At 36.6% G+C, this 4927-nt stretch overlaps 2 long non-coding RNA genes across 3 annotated transcripts; both read right to left on the reverse strand.

Moving 5' to 3' along the window:
- Nucleotides 1–820: 820 nt before the first annotated feature.
- Nucleotides 821–1771, reverse strand: LOC112436490 (uncharacterized). 2 transcript variants are annotated; one of them, XR_013097204.1, is made up of 4 exons: nt 1713–1771; nt 1298–1360; nt 1027–1089; nt 821–915 (listed from the first exon to the last, which is right to left on the reverse strand). It is a non-coding gene; the product is annotated as an uncharacterized LOC112436490 (long non-coding RNA). The 2 variants fall into 2 exon arrangements; XR_013097203.1 differs by lacking the exon at nt 1713–1771 and having other exon boundaries at nt 1298–1692.
- A 732-nt stretch (nt 1772–2503) lies between these two features.
- On the reverse strand, nt 2504–2939 carry LOC143416964 (uncharacterized). Its single transcript, XR_013097205.1, has 3 exons — nt 2836–2939; nt 2671–2686; nt 2504–2591 (listed from the first exon to the last, which is right to left on the reverse strand). It is a non-coding gene; the product is annotated as an uncharacterized LOC143416964 (long non-coding RNA).
- Nucleotides 2940–4927: the final 1988 nt, after the last annotated feature.

Consider the following 4927-nt stretch of genomic DNA (forward strand, 5'->3'; position numbering starts at 1 on the left):
TTAATGATGTAAATGGAGTGGAGTGCAAAATTATAATACTGCGACTTCTCTGAGTCATGCTGACCACGATTGATGCAGAGCTTTAGTACTCTGTGATGTTCTGTCTCCATCTTTCATATGAGATTCATCACATGTACAAATTATCTTTTCCTTTGACTTCATCCTGTGACAGCAGCACACAGAGAGCTTCTCTCTGTAAATGTTCTACTTCAGTCCTCTGTGTCAGATACATGCAGACTGCTGTCATGCTCTGAACTGTTAGTGACCGCTTTGCAAATAATACTCACATCTGCTTATTTCAGGTTTGCATGATAATGCAGTTACAACCTGCTTGTGTTGTTAGTCTATCAATAATCTCAAACAGGAAACAAAAATCAAACATAAAATGTTCAAATGTCAAAAGATTTTATTTCTATCTTCTAGCTACAGATGCAAAAAAATGATCAGAAACACAAAAATATACATGAAATACATTCAAATATATTCACTGCCTATGATATAATTCTTATTTATATAATGTACGAGATCTTTGGACAAACACAGTTAAAGTATTTGTTGGTGCCCATATCAGTATTTACTTGTGAAACACTGCAAACACTGACTTTAAGTTGTGCTGTCAGATACTAAAGATCACATATTTCACACTTTGTTCTCACTGCTGTTGGAACATGTTAGATACATTCAAGGTTTATTACAAAATCTTTAATAAAAAACTGAATATAAAAAGCATGAATATTAAATAGAAATACACCTGCATTTATTTATGCTATAAGAGAGCAATATGTCTGATATTGTGATTTAATATTGCAACTGTACATAAAGCTGAGCATGTCTGATATTTGGGCAGCAGAGGAGCAAGAGTGGCTTCATAAAAAGCTTCTTCTTGGCTTTGCTGCTACAGCTCTCCTCACTGACCTGTAAGACAAGCACAAAGAGACAAAATGATTTCCAACATGTAAAGATATTATGAGCTGAAGACATTTAATAATGTGAAGAATAAATCAGCCTGCATGGCAGCAGAATTACTGAGAGAGCTTCCTGATGTGACTTCAGAATAAACTGCTGCATCAGCTGCAGGACTTGATTTTCCTGTGAATGAAGAGAAGATCATTGAAAACAATAATGTCATTAACCAGGAGGAAACTGGATGTCTCCACTAATGCAAAGATAAAAGAGTAGATTTTAAATAGCTGACAAAGTGTGAATACATAAATATTAAAATAAACAGATTTACATTGTAAGAGCAGATAAACATGTTAAACAATATTCAGTGGAGATGATGGCAGACTTTGCTCACCTTTGTTTTTCTTGGCTTTTTCTTTTTTGGGCTGTTTGACCTCAGCATACATCAGACTGTCCTCTAAAAGAGACGTCAGAGCTCAGGACACATTTGTTCAGCACAGATATGATGACAAGAACATTACAGAGTAAAAACATGAGAGAAACTGTTTAGATTGGGGACATATAGATGGACAATACCATACTGTACAATAACAATATCATTCTGTATATGAAGCAGACAAACTTACACTAAACTCTGAACGGCCCTCGATGTGTATAAGATTCAGTCTGCTGATGTGTAGTGGTCGTATGTAGTAGCTAAGCTTGGTCAGTGAATAACTAAACTCCATGTTGACCTATAATTACCTGCAATATAACGATGTGATGACACGTTCAAGTACAAACACTGAATGAGACTGTTGTGACTGTACCTGCAGCTCCCGTCTTCACCTCAGAGTAAACAGCACTCTGCTCTGGTTTATGATGCTTCCCTGTTAAGATGAGCAAATAAACAAAATAAAGTCATTAATATTGAAGCAAAACCCTTTCTAGCCTTTCTTTTCCATATTGAACAAATAAACAAATAAATTCAAATAATTATTTATTTAAAAAAAATCTATATTGTTTTCGACACTCACTGTTTTTTCTGACGTTTTTAAATTCGATAAGAGCATATGTGACATCGTGGGGTTCATCTGCACCTGGAATGTAAAAATGTTGCACTTAGTTTCCTCTAACAAAGAAACAGAAATCTGTTTCTTTGTTAGATCTTACATGCCTTTCAAAATATAGAAAAAACTGTTTTTGATCATTTTCAGTGTTTCCTACTTGATTCATAGAAGTTAGCAAACCAGAAACATGCATATTTAAAAATAAATGCAAAAACAGAAAAAAAATTCTGTGGTGCTGTGTGATCAGATATTTTCAGAGCATGAACCCATCATGGTGTTACTGTTTGTGTTGTTCTGATATGAAACAATAACATTTGTGGATTCTTTCAGTCCAGTTAAAGATACAATCAGGTTGTAAAATCCTGTTTGTTTCTGATCTTTTGTGCATGTAGTCAGTTGGTTATTTGGATGTTTGTCCAGCTGGATTTTGATAAATGTTCTTTAAAGCTGCTGAGCACAAACTGAACCTAAGAAATGTTCCTGTTAATGGAGACTGAATGAAAAGTCAATATTAACAATGATAATAAAGATCGGTTTAAGTGCTGACCAGGATGAACAGAGTTGTATTCATGAGTTTCATTCTGGTTGACTCCATGATTTGTGGAGGAGCCCGGACTGTGACTCTCAGACTGGATCCACCTGAAACAGGAAATAAACACAATAAACTCAAAAGTAACTGATCTTTGTTTAAAATAATAATAAAAAGTATTTTACCAACCTGGTGAAGCAGGAATCTGTGAAAGAGACAAATGTTATTACACATGTTTGTGGTGTGAATTGTTATTTTGTGTCATGAGATCAGAATACATGTATATGTATGAATAATTAAAGTGTGTGTAGTAAATAAACTCTCTAATACAGCATGAAAAGAAGAGGCTCTTACACTTGGACTGTCTGCAGCGATACAACAAGAGCAGGAGAATAATAATGAGAGAGACTCCACAAACCAGTCCAACCATCAACCACACAGGAGACGAAGAGCTGTCAGCTCCTGACACAGTTACTGTGACAACAAACAATAAAGCTTAATTATATTTTAAATTTCATAACATCATTTTATAAAAATGATCTTGAAAAAAATCCAGTTCATCTATTTCCCTCGACTAGAAATCACTTTGAATCAACTCCTGCTGTATTTAAATGACTTGACTCCCAACAATGAACACAAAATGTTGACTTCCTTAAATCTGCTTTACAAACTTTTACTATATAAACATGTCAAACAGTCAAATCTTAATATAAAGAAACAAAAACTGATGTTTACATTGAGATTTTCTGTTTCCTGTCAGAAACTGTCAGCATGACTCTGCTCTGTGGTTTCATGTTGTGACTCCTGTTCTACACTACTTGCAGTGTTACTTGTAGAATTGTTACAGAACTAATTGTGAATTTATGTTGATTTGGAGATTTGCTGAAAATGATTGTTTCACATTCATAATCCCACCTAGTCTCCCCTCCTTAGATCACATTCCTGACACTGATTCTCTAGACTCCACATTTTACATGACTATTCATGTTCAACCATTTCCAATAAGAACATTATTACAATGCCAAAGAGGTTACCATGAGATATGATGCTCTTTCTCTTCATAGTAATCCTCAATCAACAATCTATTCAACATTGTTGCTGAATACTAACTCACCAGTCATGTTAATCTGAACTTCTTGGCTGTCCTCTGTGTAGTAAACTGGGTTTCCTCTTCCTCCTCTGCACCTGTAGAGTCCTTCCTGTGAGACACTGATTTGTCCATTTGAGTGGAAAACTGCATCTTGTGTGGTCAGGGCTTCAGAGGATTTCTCATCTCTGTACCAGTAGTATTTCCATCCAGATGATGATGATGGGTTCACAGAGCAGGTCAGGGTCACACTGCCCCCTACTGGAACAGTTGTGTTATCAGTTCTCAGTTTCGCCTTTGGTTTATCTTCAGTTTAGAAAAAGAACAAACAAATAAATGACTGAATCTAAGTCATTTAATCAACTAGATGGAAATGAGAAACATGAACAAATCTTGAATAAAATAAACAGTAAACTCATTTTGATCAACACAGTAAAATTTTACATTTACTTTGCTGTATATAAAAAGTAATTTGTCATGGTCTGGTGTGTTAGGGTCCCTGGGTCGTTGACCCAGTGTTTTGTGTTCTTTGGTTCTTTGATTTTGTTATTTCATTATATTCTAGCTTTGCTTTATGGGTTTAGGATCATTCTTAGTTTAGGTTCTCTTGGTGGGGTTTGGTTAGAGTTTTAGTGTTCTGGTTTTCTGTCTGTGTTCCATAGTTGCTGTCTCCCCTGTCTGCTGTATCCCCACATCCAGTCAGTGTCTGTGTCTGCCCTGGTCCCACGTCTTTGTTCCCTTTGTTATAGTGCCTGCCTGTGAGTCTGTGTTATGTTTCCTGTTTTACTTTGAAAGTCCATGTCTGATGTTAATGTGTCTGGTTTTGCTTCCCCTTGTCTCGTTAGGCTAGATTTGCCCCAGCTGTGTTTCCCTCCTGTTACCCAATCCCTGATTGCTCCCTCTGTGTATTTAAGCCCCGTGTTTCTTTGTGTCTGTGTTGTGATCTACTCTCATTTATGCTGTGTGGTCCGTTTGCCTGGTCATGTAAGTTTATTTGGATTTTTGGATTTCAGATTTCTGTTACTTTTTGCCATCCAGCAATAAAAGCTGAGTTTTGAGCCACATTCTGCCTCCGAGTGTCTGCACTTTGGGTCCTTCTACTTCCACTCCTACCTGCACACAGCCTTAACCTGACAGAAGATCACGACCAGAACATTAGTGATGGGCAGATGAAGCCCCATGAAGCACTGGAGCTTTTCATCCAATTGGTTCACCCCAACGTGAAGCTTCATGAAGTTTCATTTGCTCTAGCAGGACACCTACTGGACGTAAAAATAATAGCTGGCATGAATTTGAAGAGTGTGGCATTTTGCACACAGCCTGTAAATGTCAACAACAAAAGGAGTGTGTAAAACATGT

The sequence above is a fragment of the Maylandia zebra genome, linkage group LG3 (genome assembly GCF_041146795.1).
Source record: "Maylandia zebra isolate NMK-2024a linkage group LG3, Mzebra_GT3a, whole genome shotgun sequence".
NCBI lineage: Eukaryota > Metazoa > Chordata > Actinopteri > Cichliformes > Cichlidae > Maylandia > Maylandia zebra.